The sequence below is a fragment of the Scaptodrosophila lebanonensis genome, unplaced genomic scaffold, assembly GCF_003285725.1.
Source record: "Scaptodrosophila lebanonensis strain 11010-0011.00,11010-0021.00 unplaced genomic scaffold, SlebRS2 tig00000001-arrow-pilon, whole genome shotgun sequence".
Taxonomy (NCBI): Eukaryota; Metazoa; Arthropoda; class Insecta; order Diptera; family Drosophilidae; genus Scaptodrosophila; species Scaptodrosophila lebanonensis.
The window spans coordinates 25,248,824-25,269,237 of NW_022060529.1; the positions used below are offsets into that span (position 1 = coordinate 25,248,824).

The 20,414-nt window shown below is 40.3% G+C and overlaps 1 protein-coding gene across 1 annotated transcript in view; it reads right to left on the reverse strand.

Annotated features, from left to right (window-relative positions):
* The window catches only part of LOC115624040 (protein slit), a 54,416-nt gene that overhangs the window by 12,819 nt on the left and 21,183 nt on the right, over positions 1-20,414 (reverse strand). Inside the window, exon 3 of the mRNA XM_030518621.1 lies at positions 17,047-17,112. The gene's annotated coding sequence lies outside the window, so the exon portion shown is untranslated. The remainder of the gene's footprint in view (positions 1-17,046; positions 17,113-20,414) is intronic.

Sequence of the window (20,414 nt, forward strand, 5' to 3'; positions counted from 1 at the left end):
TAAATAAAATTTAAAAAAATTAAAATAAGATGTATTACGAGTATATAGTAATATTAGTGATAAAAACAATAAATAGACAATACCGGTAACGACTCCACATCGTTACTTTAAAATAATTTCTCGATTTAAAAGCTTCATTTTGAAAATTTCAATATGATTTTGTCATTTCATATAATAAGATTAAGACTGAATAGAGAACAAACCTTACAGTTCTTTTGTCGACACTGGAAGAGTACGAGCTCTTCGGCGTCAATGCTCAGCTTATGCTTTGCTAATTTTGTTTGACAAAAAATGATTTTTATTAATTTTAATAAATTGCTGCAATTGATTTTTTTGTAGGTGTTGTTTAAACAAATATAGATAATTATTGGACATTCAATTATTCAGATGGCAGTCATGCATTTGAATCAATTTCCACAATGTTGAGCAAATTGTAGTTAATTGGAGGGTGCATTCAATATAAAAACACACTTAACTCTATGCTTGTCAATGTTAAAAAAAGGTCCTAATTTAAAATTTAAACGACAAAAACAAGAAAAATAATAGTAATAATTATGAAATGCATAGCGTAGGGAAAAAAGCCACGAAAATTGCAGTGGGAAAGCATTAAGGATATGCAAAACGCCTCGTTGCTCACCATACTCGGCGTCGGCATGTGTCCGGACACACAAACACAATCACAAGCACAGACATACACGTATATGGCAAGTGTTGTAAGTATGTGCTTAAATACGCATTTATTCATACAAATATGGCCGGCAGCAGCGAAACAAAAGGCAGAGCGAACGAATTTCCATGTCCATGTCGTCGACGCCGTCCTCATTGGTCTGGCAACTGGCAACTGGTTACTGGCAACTGGCAACTGGAACTGGCAGCGGGAAAATCAGATGCGCAACTAACGAGCGACAACACCGACGACGACAAAGCCAACAGGAAAAAAAATAATAACAGCGACGATGTCGTCGACGACAACGACAATGTCGGAGTTGGCCGCTGCTGAACGCCGCGGGTCCTCTGCTGGCGAACATGGCGCAAATGTGACAAATATGGGCATGAAGTGTGCAAGTGACAAGTCTAACATACTTACAAATTTTCATGAGGCAGATGCAGGGACACAGTTGGGAGTTGGGGGCTGGGAGCTGCGGGCTGGGAGCTGGGAGCGCACCACTGGCTGGCAGCTGCGGTTGTTGCGGCCATATTATCACCAGGGGGCAATAACAACTAAAACCGGGCGCACCATAGGAATTTGCGTTTTCAAATGTATGTTAATGATGTTTCAGGTTCCAGAAAATGCAAAAACAACACTGATGGCGACAATAGCAACGAGATTATTTCCATTTTATGTTTGTTTTCAGACATTTCCGCGATTCATGTTGTTGTTCGTTTTTGTGGTTTGACTGTACTTATATACGAGTATGTACTGTATGTACATACTGCATTGGAATTGTGTTGGCTTTCATTTTCATAACAACATATTTCAATTAACTTTAAGCATTTGCTTTTAAATAAACAATCGCAAATGTTGAAACTAATCTACAAAATGAAGTAATGTTTTTCCCTTCTAACATTCTGCCTCCAGATAATTTTTATAGAAACAGCCCAGTAGCAATTTACTAGCTACGGCATATATAGATGTATAAAGATGCATTCATTGAACATATGTACATAAATATCTGTGAATACGATTTTCACGACGGGAAGGAAAAAATGCAATTCAAAAGTGATTTTTATTCATCGAGTAATTTATGTAATTGCAAAGCGTTGAATTTGATTACTGGTTTTGGTCAACTTTTTATTTTGTTTGGTGCTTGTTTTAGGATTACATCAGCGACATAATATAAAGTGTTTATTTTTGTACACAGCAGTTCCAAAAATGACATATAGTTAATCATGCAATTCTTCTAGCAAAGCTTTAATAATTGAAAACTGCAATTCTTGAGTTTTTATAAATTCTAGCATTTAAAAGCATTTGTTCTTATATCACGAATATGTATGAATAGGAACTCATAAGTTTTCGTAGCCTTCTCTACCGACATATCATGTAATCTCCACCGCTAAACTCATAACTTATATACACATATACATATATGTACAAGTATATATGAGCACGGAATGAAAATATAACCGAACAATTTTCTGTGACATCACCCAGCGCATCTTCAGGCCCGAAAACGAACTAATTTGATTGCGTTGCACCAACAGATACTACCACCAGCAACTGATCACTGACCTAGGAACGCAATTTACGGAGTAGTAGTTTGTCTGACCAAGCTACGCACTTAAAATGTTACGTCAGCCATCACTTGAACACTCACAACCCCCCTACCCCCACCCATCCCACAACTCCACTAAAACGGCTCACTGTTTGTCTGCCTGTTAACGCATTGCGCGTACACACGAAATTATTTAAATACCCACAATAAATTGTAATTACTGCCCTGAGATACATTTGCGTAGATAAATGCTTTTTCGTGTCCCACAGTTTTTTTTTTTGTTTTGTTTTTGTTTGGTTTTTGTTTTGTTTTTGTCGCTCTCGACGGCATTGGCTTTGAGCCGCCGGTCGCATATATACTTATTAAAGCGAGCCATTACTACACCAGAATGCAGAATCATGTATCGTGCAGCAGAAAAGTCAATTGTAAACATACTATTGCTCATACAAAATCAAGTTGTTATCAGGCCTAGATTCCAAAATTGATTTTGGTTGGTCATTATCGACCATTCACCGAGACCTAGGCCTGTTCACCGTGGAGGAGCAGATTGGAAGCCACACAAGTAGACATAGTTACTGGCCACTGAGGCACTGAGGACTGCTTCCTCCCAGGCTGAGAGGCTTAAGCGATTAGATATCCATAAGCTTATTAATCCTCGCGCAGAAGTGCTCGAGGTTAGACTATTCTTATATTTGTAAAAATGTATTGTTAAGTTGCTAAACTTGTATGCACGGACTGAATGCTTATATTAAACATACAAAAAAATTTATCGCAATCATTCAAACTGTATTCAAATATTGATATTTTTCATAGAATTCAATTCAATTGTACAGTGTCATTCCAAGCAGTGAACGTGTTTTTATACCTTCTGGTCAACTCTTAATATGGCTCCTTTGTTCGAATCTAAGCCGCTTTGTCTCCCCATGCTGAGTAAGAACATACGGGGGCGGCGATGCTTCTTCTGTTTCTAACACACTTTCCACAAATCGAATATATGCGTTTTACGCTTCGGGTACAGTGCTCAGAACCTCTTGACAAGACCCAACCCTAAGTGGAGAAAGTGACAGTGAAACTAAAAATATTTCTGACATCAATACAACACATATATATTTATTTATTTATTTAAAAATCAGTAGCAAATAATACTGCCATTTTATACAAAAAAGAAAAAATCGTATAACATAAAAAAAAAGAATTTAGTATTAAAGAAATGCAGCAATACAGTACTAATCTTAAGGGGGTGGGTATCTTAGGCGTGGAAGTAGGCAGCTGTATAACTCCCGGAATTCTTGAAATTTTCAATCATCATTCTATTCGTTCTCCATAAATGCCTATGACAGTCCGTTGTTGTTGCTGCTGCTTTTGCTCAGCTCTGCATAGAAACAACTTTTCCTCGCATGTACGAGTGTGTGTGTGTGTGCGTGTGTGTCTACTCGTAGTACAAGTATTTTATGAGTGATAATTTTTACTTTGCTATTGGAAATAGCATCCAATGCTTAATAAAAAATAGTTGACAAATTGAGCTGCCCATAAATTCTGAACAAAAAGCATTTATCATAGAAAAAGTTGGGGCAAATATTTTGTCTGCACTTGATTGCAACGGTCGGATATGTACGGACATCTCGCTCTTTTGAAGCAAAAAGCAATTTCAATAAATAAATAAATTGGGTCAATGCATTGAGGCTGCTCTCGATGTCGTTCCTATTGTCATTGTCCACGTCTGTTGCTAAGTGCAGAACATAAGTCTGGGTGCGTGTTTGGGGCCCTCAATCCCCTGAAGCTCCCTCACTATTACACTATTGAAGGCAAAGCCGAGCCCAAATGACCGAGCTAGTCACTAGTTGGCTTGGTCCAAGTAGCCCTTGACTGACTGCCTTACTGCCGGACTGCAGTATTCGTAGTAGCAGTAACACACACAGCAAAGGCAGCGACTCATTAGGGTCAGTCAGGTTAACAGCTCGTTGTCGACGTTTTGGCTCATTTATTATGGCCATAATCACTACCGGGGAAAAAAGCGAGACAGTCATTTTGTCGTTCGGTCGTGCACTTTTAGACGCATTATGCAAAATTAAACAAACTAGTTCAGTTCGGTCTTTTGTAAGCTGCATATTTAAGTTGTACAACAGTTGGAAGCCAAGCGATTTGCATATTTTACAAGCGACAACAAAAGTGTTTTGACTTTTCTACTCGGCCAACCAACAACTTTTGCCGCGACAAATTTCTCTCTCATCGTATAAATGTTCAGGTATACAACACATAGCTCATGCACATACATATGTACATATAATACATACGTACAAATATTAAATGCGAGTTCATCATGAAATAAATACGCATACCACTTAGCGTAATTATAGCGAATAGGAAATTAACATTTAAAACCCAATATATAGTATGTATATAGTAAGTAGCATACAAGTATATGTATGCATGTATTTGAATGTGTGAGTGTATTTTTTGATAAGCGCTCGCCGCCGCCAAAGCACAAAAACAACAACTTGTTTTTGTAAATATTTTTGAATATTTATTGCAAAGGTTAATTGGGTGTTGATGCGCGTTTCGCTCCATTCGGAATGTGCATGTGTGTGTGTGTGTTTACGGGTCTACGCCGAGAGCAGCAGATAATGAGCGGAACGATCCATAGAAGCTGTCATGTGAAATATGGGGTTGACTTTGAAATTTTCATAAGTTACATTTTCAGTGCTGGTTGTGCATCCAAATAAACACAATTAATCTTAAATAAGCACTAAAGAGATACAAAATATATCTATACTAATATTATTAAGAGGAAAGATTTGATTGTTTGATTGGACTGAATAGGCTCCGAAACTACTGGCCCGACTTAAATAATTATTTCACTGTTGGAAAGGACATGTATATTTGCAAAAAAAGGGATCCATACTGAAACTCCAATAATGTAACTCAAGTTGCAAAAAAGTTGCCTAAATTATTATATTCCTCATCAGGATGCTCTTAAGTACATTACGTCACATTAAATATTAAGGCAATATTATTCAAAAGTCCCTGACCAAATAAAAAATTACAAATAGATAGACACCGTCACTAATATCGAAGACATAGTCCAATATCCACAGGAATTTTGAAATTCCGTAAACTCGTCTGGACTGCCGCCACATGAACTGAAGTTAAAAATCGGAATTCCAATCATGATGTTGACCAATTGAAGGCCTTCGAGCTGCTTATTAAGGAATTGAAGGAGAATTTAATTGTAGCGACCACTGGCCCAGCAGCTGGTCAACTAGCTCACATACCGAGGATACAGATGATCCCAACTGATATGTCAATCCCATATAAATGACTTCAGTATCCGGTAAAAAGGGAAAGTTTGTGTATCTCTTGTTATGGATCAAAATTATTGAAAATTGAATATGTTTATCGAGAGATATATGTAAGACTATTTACGTACAAGTATTTACGTAACTTGGGTCATAAAAATCCCCTGGAAATGCCAAAGGATTTAGAGTCAAAGGCCAGAGTGCAACTGATATTGATTTCTGATATCAATTTGTGCAGAAAGAGAAACAATACTGAATCAGTCAGTCAGTTATTTAAGAATTGTATTTTCAATATTTGAAATGATTTAGTCTCAAATAGTTTTTCCTCACGTTATGATTTTTTTCAATCATGCTCTAATAAATAAAGGTGGAAATTGCGCAATTATATACACGTATATATGGAACCAAGGCTGGATTTGTCGTATTTTGGTATTGAAAATCGGCGAAAAGCAAGATTAATTCGTATTAAGCAGAATGTATGATAAACAAATAAAAACAGAACAGACACTTTAAACACAAACCGAATGTAATGAGATTTTTAATTTTATTTATTTGTGATTTTCTTCTCCGAGCGGATCTCAATAGCAACTGGAAAATATTTATGTCACGGTTCTTAAAAGATCCGCTCGCATTTCAAATTAATTTTGCAATATTTACTCGCAGAGTTATATACCAACAGTATAGCAGGCATTTAACTTATGCCTGCTGACAACTTGCACAAAATCAATTGATTTTTTATTTATAAAGCGTCTAAAACAGCAGCTTCAGATTAAACTCGACACTGCTCTGCATAAGCCAGGCAAGGCCTTAGCCCCTATTTACTCGTCTATACACCGCGGCACCTTAGCCGAAGCTCAAGGAAAATAGAGCCTCAGAGCTGTGTCGGGAGACGATGTGCAATGCGGACGCTTCAAGAGGCAAACAAACAAACCCATAAATAAATTATTTACTTTGCTGCTGCTGCTGCTTCAGCTATACGCCTAAAAGTTAAATACAAGCGACTCACGATTGAGCCAAAGGACTGGATAGGAAGTGGGAGCAGTATGTGGGGTGGCAAATGATTTCTTCTTTTTTTTTTGAAAAATAAATAAAGCTGAAATGACAAAAGGGCAGTTGAGCGTAAGATGACAACAGCACCAACAACAACAGCAATGGAGCCACAAACAACAGTTGGAGAAGCAATGACGACGAAGGCGATGAAGACGACGATGGTCGGGGACGGGCGGAGACGGGTGGAGACGGGCGGAGACGAAAGGACAAAGCAGGGCTTGGGCTCCGTTCATGTACGTGAACATTATCAAAGTAAACAGGCATAATGGTCGCGCATAATGGCCGGCAAAAAGTGTTCGGCTAATAGTTGTTGTTGTCGGCAGCGAAAACCCTCGACCCTCCGAGCTATGAGCTATGGTTCTGGGCAGAGCCTTCGCACAGTGTGTGTGGTCTTTGACTGGAGTCGGGAGACGGGAGTCGGGAGTCGGAAGCATAAAGCTAAGGCCTAAGCGAAAAAGGTCGCAAAGAAATTAAATGACCAAAGGAAATGGATGGAGAATTGCGATAAATAAATAAATAGCCAAGACTCAAATCGAGTTGAGCCGAGCTGAGTCAAGTTGAACAAAGTTGGCTCAAGCTGGAAATGAGGCAGCAATATAGTATAGCTTAGATCGATTTGTGTGCTGTATGCAAACAAGAATATGTGAAAGGCCATTTAGGGCGGAAGAGGGCAATTCGCTTTGTATATACGTGTAAGTGTGTGAGCTATGGGTCTGGCAGATAAGACAAAATGGACCATTTGGGTACTCTCTTATGCACGGTAGTGTACACTAGCATGGTTTGGGAAATAAGTGGAAATAAGATGGTGCGAGTGCACACTAAAGCAAGAAATGGCAGTCGGAAGAAACAGACTTTGAAAGTGAAAATGCGCCCACCTATACATGTGCAAACGCCAATGTCTTCATATTCCGGTTAAGGTCCAGAATTTGTCAACTCAAGCCTTTAATCATAGGTATTTTGAAACTTGTTCGGGCGCTTCCTGTGGAAGTGTCTGATGAATCATGGCACACGCATCTTCCAAAGCCAGGCAGCTTTGCAATTTGCTACAAATACTGACCCTGACCACCTGCTGATTCATATAATTATTGAATACACACGCAGTCGAAGAAAAATGTTTAAAAATGCCATGAAGTCAAGTATTTTCCAAGAGGTACGCTCAAGCACAAATCGATTCCCTAGGACCAACGAGATAAGCAAATCAAAGCAAAGGGTTTGCACTTGAGGCGCAAAAGCAAAGTTGCTATCAGTTGTCCAGTTGTCCGCTGTTTCCATCAGATAATATACCGCACATGACTGAGCTCCGCTGCCCAGATGCAGATGTCGCTTCTGCCTCCGATTCCACTCCATGCCATGCCATGCCATGCCATGCCATGCCATGGAAAGCCAAGCCGTGGGGCAAACAACGAGCCCAAAACATCAAAAGCCAGTAAGATGTGCCGACCAGCATCCCAACATGAAGCAACGACGCTGAAAGTGTGGCTATGTGTGTTCGTGGCTAACTGTAATTGTATCTAACAGCTACGTTTGACAACCCAGTGGGGGCCGACAACATCTTGGCATGACTCTCCGTCTTCCCAGCTGCCTGGCACTCGTCTTACTTTATATGGCCGAGAGCAACGCGTGCGCGCCACAACTTCGACAATTACAATTGGTCAACAACAAGGTTAGTCTGAAGATGGAGCTGAGTCGCTTCGAACGCGGGCCACCCAAAAATGGCAGCCTGAAGTGGCGCTCAACAGCTTGAAACGCAATCAAACCAACTCGATGCTGGGGTGCTCTGCCTACCGAGTTGGCCGCACCATTGAATTATTGTTTGAAATCAAAAACTAACCATTATTTACCAACACGGCAGCAGGGGTAGGCAAATAGACAAAGCAAAAAAAAAAAAAAAAATACGAAACTACTAATACAAATAAACTGGGCCAGGCTGGAGTGTCGGTGACAGCGAAGGAGGCGGGCAATTGACTAGAAAACGAAGCTATATCCTGATGCTCGTATGCCCCTTGCCTTCAAGTCGGCCAGTCCCTCAAGCATAATAACTTATGGGTAGTGTCAGACCAAAAGCCGTAAGCACTACGGAAATATTTCTGTTTCTGTTTGTGCTTTTCTGCCTGCCCCAGTACACTTCATGTCCCCACCAATCCCCACTTCCTCACCAGCATCGCGCTATCGGGAAATTGTATACACTCGCACAACCGTATAGCGTTTGTTGTTGTTGCCATTGCTGTGTTCTTAGTTATTGTGTTCACTGCTGTTGTTGGCTTTTCTGGGCTTCTTTTCGCGCCGCTCCGAGTTGGTTTCCCATCCCCCTGCGTTTCTCGCTTCTGTCGACGGATTTCGTGGTATTTGGTCGTCGGCATTGAACTATTGTGCAGCGCACGTTATTTGCATCTGTAGATTTTCTCTTAGTTTTGGATTTGAGTTTTCTAAGCTTTCCCTATGCAGAACAAGCCAGACTGCGGGCAAACACTAAAGGCTTTAATTTGCTTATGAAGGAGAGAATTCACTACGAAAGTAGTTTCGCTGAATTATTACTACAAAAGAAGTTTGCTGGAAAGCTGCACAAAATGTGCTGAAAGGTGAATGAAAATATTCAAATATTAACGTTCTTCAATCCAAATCTGACTTCTTCTATTTGGCATTTATCAAAGTATATTATATGTTAAGCTTGATTGAAAATATCTTCAAGAACTACATTTAAGTCAAACCGAAACATAAATAATTAACGAACAGAACGTTGAAGTAGCGAGAGCTCGACTCTTGCATACCCTGTAACAAGTCTCTCTTCAATACAGTCAACAAAAATATAATTTCCTGCACCAGTCGCAAATACTAGTACATATTTCATATCATAATGATAAATCATAAATACCAAGTTGGCTTATACTATATACATACAATAAATTATATTAAGAAGAGTCAATTTTGCCCCGATCAGTTTTTGGATAAGACAAGCCCAAAAGTCCCTAGTTTCAAGTTCTTGGTGCTCAGAGAGACAGACATATCATCATATGTACATACATATAAATAAGTAGTATGTGTATGTATATATATGCATCTTATCACTTTTGGTGAACACGTATTCATAGTAGAGCTGTAAAAATATTGGATTCAGCATCGATTTAATCGATGTTTAATATTCTTACTAAAAACCGATTTGTTTTTGGTTGAACTAGTAGCACGTCATTACCTGAAAGAAGCTGATAATGCAGACAACATCGACCTTTTAGCAGTAGTAGTTCAAAGTGAGAGAGCAGATTTATTTAGGTCGAAATATTCACATATTTGTCATATATTTGCAATCTAATTTTTTCTGTTGAATAAAGGTGCATTATATTGCCAATGATGTGCTTGGTATATGTATTATGGTGGCAAAAAGCAGGGAATTCGACACATACTTGTATAAAAACGGTGTACAACATTTCTCAGCAGGTACATAATAATAATAGTTGCCGATATTTGCTAATCAATTCTGCCAGCCGACAACTGTTCCAGTCTCTCTATCATAAATAGTAGTTTGAACACCACACACACACAGATACGTAAATATCAACAAACAGACACCCCCTTAACAAGCAATTAAAGATTACAGTCCCACACATGCAACAGTCGATGCTAGAAAATGAAATAAAACAACCAGACACGCACACGAACTAACTGAAAACAGATGACCAACACGTGCTAAGCTCATTAAATGCTTTGATTTCTCAGCCAGCAGCAGGCAACAAACTTTTTGTTGGCTTCCAGGCACACCCACATACTATGCGTTTACGTAAAACCCCAAAAAACAAGTCAGAAAATGAAAATCCTTTGGAGCAACAGCAACAGCAACAGCCACAAACTAATAACCAATAAAAAGTCTTAAGCCGCCTAAGCTCATAAATGCTATATTAAAATACAGAAAACAGCGCAAGGGGCCTGCTACTCGTACTACTATATAGTAAGTATAGTAGTATAAGGGGAATAATATGAAATTGCAGTAGTGCCGATTGGAAGCCGAGGAGAAAAGGCAGAGGCAGAGGCAGCGGCAGTAAAGTGGTCCAGTGAAGAAGTCATTCAAGTTGAAAAGCCCTTTTAATAAACATTGCCGGGCTGAACTAAAGTTGCAGCAACAAGTGGCTAGGGGGAGCCTATCCAAGGCGTTTGGCCTTTCAAGTGATGTTCATGGTGATGTTGATGTTTGAGTGAATGAAGTCGAAAGATGGAAAAGATGGGAAAGATGGGAAAGATGAGAAAGGCGAGCCAGAGCTTGATTGGCAGCCAGAAACCTGGGCCGCTTATAAAATAGAGCAGCAGCAACAGTTGCTGTCTTGTTTCTGCTGTTGTTGTTGCTGTTGTTGTTGTTGTTGCTGCTGCTGCTGCTGCCTTGCGGTTATGTACGTGGCAGCTACAATTTAGCTCACGGCCCCCATTGTAGCGCTGTTGAACTTTTAATTTGATGAATGATATACATTTGTCTCGAGTGCGAGCGGCTTGCCACAGATTGCAACAGGCCGGACAGCGAGCAGTCCAGTAATTGTCGTGTTGAAGCGATCACTACACACACAAGTGCAACTCAAACACACACACATACATACATACATACACACACAGGCCGGCTAAGTGTTGCTGGCAGGGAATGGAGCAACCGTTGTTCGCTTGTCTGCTCGCCTGCCAGCAACAGTTTTTGCTCGCAGTGGCCGATGAGGATGAGGATGACGATGACGATGACACATGCGCCTGCTGAGCGTGCTCCATGCCGCATACTTCTGCTTAGCTGCAATTATGTGTGGCAGCTGATCTTGAATCTGGGACCAGCGCACCGGAAGCCTTGCCTCGTCTGCTCTTAAACTTGTTCTTACGGTTATCTGTTGGATTCGCGAATGCCTCGAGTGTCTTTTCTGCTTTCTGCTGGCATGCCACACACAACATCCTTAATTATGACAATCAGCGCAGCTCGATGTTTGCGGGATGCTGATCCAGATCGGTTGCAATGTGTGTCGGCTGCTGTGGTATGGGGCCATGCTTGATAATATCGAGGAGAGAGATCTCAAATCTCAATTACTTTGTGAATGCAACGATGGAATGTTTTTCAGGACGTTTAACTTGACCTGGAACTTGCACTCGAAGGATATATAGTATGTACATGGGGCGTGGGATCCCAGTCAAACGGTATTTAAAGGAAAGCACATCAGAATATTGAGGGACGGACATTTGCTTTTCTTCAATTCGAATTTACAAGAATACCTCAACGACAAAAAGTAAACTACAAATATTATGTATTTTGTAATTTTACTTGTAATCTCTATCCTAGAGTTACAAATATTAGGTTACTTTTAAGTTAGTACGCTAGTCACTAAATATTTAGATCGATACGATTTACATTTTTATTTATATATAAATTTATATATATATATATATATCTTTTCTTTTTTTTATTGTACATATATGTTGCATTTTCATTTAGTTGTTCTCTCGAAAGTGTGCTTCAATACTAATTATAAAATGCCTTTCACTGCTAATTATTTTTAAGCTATACAAGTAACTCGTTCCACAGACGAACAGGAAAAAGTGTCTTTCTGAGGAGGATAATCTACGGCTAATGCAAACTACAATTAATAAAATACTATTAGTTCTTCTTGATGAGTGATGTTTTGTCATACAGATAATTCGGTTCTTTTCTGAAAAGTTGAAAGCGGGAAATATAAGCACTATTTAAGATGTTTAGAGAGTATTCAGGCCGTATCGACTATTGCTAATCAGCCCGAGACTCTCTTTCTCAGTCACAGGGCATTACCCAACCGCTAACATCACTTTCCCTGCAATCAACACATCGAAGTTGTCAGTTTCCAAGCGGCTAGTCGACAATTACGCATTCACATTCATACGACTGGCATACTGACACGCGTTGATTGATTATACAGCAGCCGGTGCCAACGAGATACAATTAAAAGCACAGCTTTCACTCTAATGCAACGCCGGCAGCTGCAACAATAATAACGATAACAACTAATTACTTTCACTGACTTGATATGGCCTGGCGGCTTGCCTGGACTGGCCTGCACTGGACTGTACTGGCCTAGTCATTGCCGTCAGGTCGATCGTCAAGTCAACTTGCAAATAAGCAGTACGAGTGGTAAGGAATCGAGCAGTCAGAGGCGGCGTTATCATGAAGCCATAGGTTAATATGGCAATTAGCCAACAACGAAACCAAAGCAAAACCAGAAAAGAAAGCAGCCACGCCGCTACCAATTAAAGGCCCCCGGATAGACTCATAACTTTCCAATGAGATTAAGGTCGACCTGCTGCCTGCCAGATTGCGTCTAAACAAAATCGACAGATTCTAAGCATACTCGTATTGCAATGCGTACTCGAACAAACAAATAATTATGTTGTTGTTGTGGCCATCAGAATGCGTTGGGAATACACACACACACACACACACACACACACACACAGGCACACTCATGCGTGTGTACCTAGCCCTGGGCTGGGACCAGGTCAGAACGGATGCTGACCACACAAAAGAAACCACAAACTTATGAAAGCACGCTCGCTTGGTGCTGGGCACGAATTTCAACAGGTTCACGCCTTGGAAATAAAAACAGAAACCGCCGGCTGAACAACAGCTTGCTATCAAAAATCGGAGAGCAACAACAACAACAACAGCAACAACAACAAGGCATTTCATGTAATTTTCGAGTGTAGAAAAAAGAAAAGTAATTGGTTGGGGCAGTGCGAAGCGGCGCTCGCCAAAGAAGTCGCCGCAAATCCAAGCCGCGCTAGTCATCCAGTCATCCAGTCAATCAGTTAGTCAGTCAGTCGCCGCATACTCTTACTATATAAGAGACAGGGGCAGAGACAGGGGCAGAGACAGGGGCAGGGGCAAGAAACAAGTCGAAATCGAAGGCTGGCCGAGGCAGCCGCTCGACTTGTAAGTGGTACATCAAATTTGAACAGTTTTTCAAGTGTTTATGATGTTTCTTGGGGAGGCTGGGACTCAGGGACTGGTGAATTGGTGTGATTATCGCAAGTAAACTATCTCTCTGGCCTGGACCTGGTGCTGTCCGGCCAGGCTGCCCAACTATCTGTCTGTCCGTCTGCCAGCCTCTTCGTTGGCCAGTCAGTGACGATGAAGATGACGACGGACGTAGCTGTCGGTTTTTCGTTTTATGAAGATGAATTTATTTCTTATTCGAGATTTATAAGCTTCTCCGGCTGCTCTGCTTGCTTTGTTGTTGAGCTTCGGCGCTGCTGGAGCTCCAATTACTTGAGGTATTGCTGATTATTGTGTGGATGCTGCATGTAGTTTTATGAGTTCCTGTTACTGCTATATCGATGAGATTTTGCCAAATCAATGAATGACTACCAATTGAGGCTGTACAAGTATGTATGGTACACACTCGTACTCTTATTCGTATGCGTACTTTGTTCTTTGTGTGGAGCCGCCGTCATGCAGAATGAGCAAATAGCTCGCATTTTGCTACGCCACCTAATAACTTCTCAAATCATATTTGTGTAATTCCATGGTCGCATTCAACCATCTAGTTCGCAGCGTTTTTACTGCTTGAGTGCCCTCGCAGCACCTGTTATCTCGGCTACTGGAGATGAGAGAACCCACTAAGCCAGTTTATCGCTGCGTGCTGATCAAAAGATTCCACAGCGACAACGACACAATTTACATAGAATTCACATCAAAAATATACATTTTCGTCAATAAATAACTGCCTCCTCATCTCTATACTAGACTACAAGTATACTATTTATGTATTATACTATTGCAGTATATGTATCTCTTTCGACGAATCTGAAGACGGCATAAATCACAGAGTGTGCCGCATTAGAGACAACTAGTTTGTGATCTCGCGCAAAAGATCTTTCCACAACTGGAACTGCACATAAATTCAAATTAGATAAAAATAAGATTTGCCGCACAGGTGATTTAGTACTTGGAATCAAAATATAGAAACGGAGCCAGCAACAACCACAACCAGCAGGTCGCAGGTGTTCCACTATTGAGCTCATATGAAAACGAGTTTGGCGTGGCTTTCTTGATTTCTATTGTACGAATACGAGTACGAGTATGTGTGTTTTTTAGTTTTGGCCTGCTTTGCTTCGACTGGCATATTTGCCTGCTAATTTGTTGTTATTTATGTGGCCGTGTCTGCGCCACAAAACACAGCCAAACAATGGCCAAGTTAATATGATTCTGGCTCGGCATGCCCGCCTGAGTAAGCTGTGTAGCAGAGACTATTGTTGTTCGCTCGACAGAATGGCAGTCACATGCTACGCATTCTGAAATATAATATTTAAACGAATATTTATTTAATAAACAAATTGTTGGCACGGCTTATTGACTCAACTGAGTGTGGCTGCAAAGTAGAAAACGCCTTTGGGGTTCCTCCATAACTAGAGTATTGGGAGCTTTTAGAAACCCCTCAACTCAAGTCCATACTCTGACAATACTATACTTGGTGGAGAATTTAACAACTGCGGAATTAAACTCGCAGAGATTAAAGACCGGTTTATTCTAATCTCTAAAGAAATTTGTCTTCTTGGACAAGAGAAGGTCATGCGACATCATTCTATTGTTTGGGAATGCGCTTTTCAGCAATTACGCTGCAGTTCAAGAAGAAGCAACTGTCTAATTCACTCTCTGGCTCTTTAAGTACCTCTTCAGAAATGCGATTTCTACAAAATAGGTTTTTATTATATTATATTTATACGTATTATCCATCTGTCTAATTGAGCTTATTACTCAGAAGAAGGCCGAATAAACGTTAAAAAGCTTGTTTTTGCGGTTCTCTGAGTGCTTTGAAAAGTGGTTCATGCGAATACAAAAGAATATTGATCTGAATGAAAGGAGATAATACATATATTTTCGATTAAATATCCTTGTTTTGGTTCTTTTTCTCGAAATATAGAAAGGCAGCCCTCGTATAATTCAGCAACGAATTTTGTTTTCTGTAACATTCGATCTTGCTTTTCTCAAGTTTTCTTATGACTTCGGTCAATTGAAGAATTAAGTTTTCTTCGGTCTATTGTTCTTCTTGTCTCTACTTTTCTCAGTTTTGTCGCCATGCGAAGCAGAGTTTTCCATTCCAGCTTTTTTGCATCGCGCTACGCTTGTTTCCCATTTTTTTTTTCACCGACAACTTTATGGCCACATGTCGACGGCGTCAACGTCAGAAACGAAACAAAAAATGTACGTCATAAACAAAAAAAATTGTTGCTTAAATTTTTGCGTTTTTTCGCGACTTACTTTATGTTGACGCGCATGTGTGAAAAAAGCAGGCGGTTGAGAGTTGTCGTTGTTATACCCTATAGCCGCTGCGTAGAAGGAGTATATCGAGTTATTGCAAATGTTTGCAACATTCGAAGCGTTTTCGGCCTCACAGAGTATGACGAGTATATAAGTTGTAAGTGAATACTCTCTCTTATTTCCGTCTACTTTATACCCTGCAGCCGCTGGGTGAAAAGGGTACATTAAGTTTTTGTAAATGCTCGTAACATATCAAGCGTTTTCGGTCCCATAGAGTCTGACAAGTATATATTATAGCTCTTAATTCCGTCTTTCTCAGCTACAGAGTTTTGCCGAAACTGTCCACAGTTACAAGAATATAATTTCAAGCGTAATTCTAACTTTTATTTTCAAAACTATCCATATCGGATAATCCTGAGACACGCCTGAGAGAATAAGGCAACGCATGTGGGGTGAAGGGTATTTTGCTGTCATACTTTCGCGCCAGTTATATTCTCTCTTGTTTCTGTTGCCTTTGCTAATGCGGTGGGTGTGGCTGGTAGCCTGGATTTCTGTTTGAAAAAGCGAGTCCGCGTCTATTTAATGAAGTGCCGTCGCCGCCATCGTCTGCCTTGGGCAGTCGTTGTTTTTGTTTACCACAAGCTAGTGTGAATTTTCACATGTTTCGAATGCACGAGCTTGAATTGTTTTCCCTAGACAGTGCCTGGCACACATTTTTTATTTCCACTTTTTGTTACTCTAACAGGCACATAGGGGCGCATTACTTATGAATAGGAAACACCTCCTTACTTTGATTAAGAAGCGAAGCCTCATAAAAATATAAAATATTGCAATTGATTGGCGCACATGCTGGCCGTGTTAAAAAATTACAATTTAGGTACTAGGTCCCAGAGGATGACGGAAAATTATATTTCAAATATCCAAGTCTCCAGGGGTATCAAAAATTCGTAATGTCTCATAACAGAATACCAAGAAACGAGTCTGGAAATTGCTTGAATACTTGTATGGTTTCTTAAGAGGCATTGCATTTTGTTAAAACTCTTTGAAGGGGCTCAAGGACATACAAGTATTAGATGTGTGTAAGTGAATGTGACATCCCCTACTCATGAAGTTTATAATTTCTGCAACGGCATGATCTACCATGTCCGTACTGCTTGTAGGATCTCTCTATTATAAGATGTAAAGCAAGCCATATCGCAACTAAAGTGAAATTTTACTTGTATTATATTTTTCTGAGTGTACTTACAGAAACTTTCACCACACATGTGCGTTCACACCACACCAATTCCAAACAATCTTTGTGTGTTATAATCTGTAATGAAGAGCAAACAAATATATTTAATATGCTGACACATAATTGATGCTTCGCAGCACTTAAAAACTAGCTGTGGATGAAGTTGAGCACTAAATTAAAAGCAGCTAAAAATGTAAAATTCCAAATTAATCCACTCAAGAAGCCCTCTTCGCCGGGAGAGGGTCGTGGGCCTGTCATAAAAATGTTCTTAAAAAGTTGCGCCTGCAAAGAAATGAAATGTTTTGGCATCTGTTTCCATTTAAGAAGTGTAATGAACTTGGAGCCAGCAAGCACTAAGACGAGGCAATCCGAGAGGAGAAAACGCGACGGCCACTAGATATTAGAGTTAGGTCGACTGAGCTGATATTTTATACGCTTATAGAACTTTTAACTAAGTGAAAATTAATAGCTCGACAATGCTCATTCATACGCACACGCACACGCACGATTCGACATCAAGCCCGAAACTTTCACTTTAATTCGGTGCAGTCAGAAACTTGAAATGACTTTTGAACTGTGAACCGAACACAACAGAACAGTACGAGGCTGAATGAATCGAAACCAAAACAAACTGACAGTGCCACTGCAACATGGATTGCTTGTCTTGAGGGTCGTCGGCGCGTAGTCGTCGCATCATAAATATTTGAAACGTGTCGCTTGCCTTAGTTTCCAGCTGTCTGTAACTGACACAGCCTGAGGGTTTCCTCTGCCTCTGCCTCTCCCTCCGCCTGCATGTGTCATGCAACTCACAAATTCCACAGCAATTTGTGGTGGCGCACATAAGGGGGGCAACAAAAAAAGCAACAGAAACAGAAAAACTCAACACAACAAACAACATTTTGACACACTTAAGTGTTAGACAGCCCTCGCCCTCGTGTTTCGCGAACCAGCATCATCCTCCATCTTCATCTCTCTGGCGAACACACCATTCGGAGTGCGTTGAGAAATGTCAGTCGGCGGCCTGTGACGATAAATTTTGAAATTATGAACATAATTCTTCATTAGCGTGCATCGATAATGGGCCGATGTCGGCGAAGATGGAACGGCGGTGCCGGCCTCTCATGCGCTTTTGCAGAGAATCGGATGAGTGAAAAGTGAAATGCAGCCCATTCCCCTGCCCACACACTCAACTTCCCTTTACTTTCGTTGCACATAGGCTTAACGCCTCCTAGTGATAAATTGGCGACATTACGTGGCGTAAATTTTCGAATTTGGCGTGTAGGCGTCAAAATGTTGAGGTCGCTGCGACGATGTCCGAGCCAGTCTAAAGCTCAGCTCAAAAGCATTTGAAGAATGCCCCCAACCCACAACCACTAGCAATCAATCGCATGGCCAACAAAGCTGACCCGTTTGAAACCCAATACGCAAACAGCAAACAAACACACACACACACACACACACCCACAGGCAAAGTTGCGTTTGTTTGGCATTAAAATTGAAATAACGTGATTTTTGTGGTTCAGTGGCGACAACGACAGCGACAAGTATATGAGAAAGCTCGTGGTCAGTTAAACACTGACATTGCACACACAAACACATATTCCTACAAATATATAATACATACTATATACATATACATATGTACATATTTACATACGCTACACAGATTTTTCCGACTATTGTTTTGCGGTTTTGTGCAGATTTTGGTTTTCTGTTTCATTGCGTTGCGTGCTTAAAAGGCTTGAACGCGTTTGTTGTTGACGTAACTAGTATCTCTATCGTTCCCATAAATATATACAAACATACACATATGTACAAGTACTATATGTGTAGGAAAGAATGTATGAGTCTCGCAGGTGTGGCTGCACAAAGATACCAGCTTGTTAAGCTCTCGTCTCCATTATATGATTCTCTACTGGCCATCAGATTATACTTGTATGATTCATACTACAACGGTCTGATCCAATTTTCACAGAAGGCAACAAATTTATATATGTTATACAATTTATTTCACTTTTCTTGAAGACTTATTCGACTGTATTCACTTATTCACTACGCACCCCGCTAATGACTGTCATTAAAATTAAAATTGTGTATTTGAAGCCGCAATTTCACAATTTCCTTTCTCTAAATTATTAAAATATAAAAAGTCTACGGATTTATGGGGAAAATATAATTTAGATCAATCGTTTGCCACGATACAAGCGCGTTAATTTATAATCAGGAAAAGGAGATATCAGAATTGAAACGACTGGTCAGGGAATTTTGACAGCCCCGCTCGCTTTGATACGCCACTTGCCGATAGGCCTAAAACGCAAGCATATTCACACGATCACTCGTGAGGAAAACTCCTCCTCCCAATGTTTCTCTGTTAGGTAAGACATATGTCCATACAAATCTCATGTATTTGCACTAAAAGTTGTTAGGGTATTGTGAAGTTTCATTTTCATTTCTGCTTTTCATAAAATCATAACATTAATGATTGATTTAAATTTTTTTAAGTTTCTTAATAGCTTTCTCTCCTAAAAAGCTTTCAATTAGATGTAAGTACATAGTCTTAGAATAGTGGGCTCACGTCATGAAGATACTACATTTAGTATGCTTAGCATATCGAATAGACTTCGTTCGGCGTGTTATTTACTTTGGGGTAGAGAGTCTACAAATTTTAAAGCTTATCTGTCACCTTGAAGGCAAGCACTTCATAACACAAATTCAAAAACGGACAGGTGAGGTAGTCGAGTCCGAGTACACAGTGAGCAGAATCAATTCCTAGCTCGTGGAAGTGCCCATGGGAAGCAAAACACACAGATCTGGACTCACGTACGTCGCAAACAGGGACACGTACGCAATTAATTGCAGAATTATTACAAATTTCATTACATGCTAAAATATGCAAATTGTTTGAGTAAAGCGTCGGTATGGCAGCCATTGCTCTGCCCTGGTGCTCGACTAGGGGAGGGAGGGGCGTTCCGTGCTTAAAACGCGCCATGCAATTAAATGCATTTGCATAATATGTAAATAAATAATGCAGCAGCCACACTGAGCGGAGGATTGCAGCACCAGGCGAAAATGTTGCTCCTCGCGTACAGTCCGTACAGTCCGATGGGGCAGCCAAAAAAGAATGCATTTAATTATCATTTTAATGTTTATGGAATTAGAAATGCATGTGAAAATTGTCTACTAAATGGCAAATTTACGAGGGGTGGTGGGGGCGCTGCAGCTGCGTCCTCATCGCACCGGCCCATCAAAGGGCATTAACAAACTACTACGCATAGACACATAAATGGAAACATTTTTGCACAGCTGGCAGCAGGCGGACGGTCGCGGGACACACCGGTGGCTCACAGTGGGTAAAAACTCACATAAAAATAGACTTACAA